Here is a 330-nt window from a genome sequence, read left to right as displayed (position 1 = left end):
TATTTAGTAGTACGTGCAAGTCTGCTAGGGGCCTCGAGTTATGCTTTTCTGTGATGATTAGCCCCCTGCCGAGTATTCCATATCACGAGGGAAATACTAGCAAAAAGGCCAAAAATGTCTATTTTCCTCCCGTTGCAACGCACGGGCCTTTTTGCTAGTCTTTCCTTAATAATAAAGCACGGATTGACTCCGTGGGTTCACCGTCACAATACACTTCTTTCCGTGATTTTACGCTTTTAGTTTGAATTTAAAACATATACACGAGGTGGTACTAAACCCGTTTCATTCGCTGGTGACAATTATTTCCAACCGTAGTCGATGTTTTTTTTT

This window comes from Triticum dicoccoides, chromosome 4A (genome assembly GCF_002162155.2).
Source record: "Triticum dicoccoides isolate Atlit2015 ecotype Zavitan chromosome 4A, WEW_v2.0, whole genome shotgun sequence".
Taxonomy (NCBI): Eukaryota; Viridiplantae; Streptophyta; class Magnoliopsida; order Poales; family Poaceae; genus Triticum; species Triticum dicoccoides.
The sequence above is the reverse complement of the archived record's forward strand: the minus strand, read 5'-3'. Positions refer to the sequence as shown.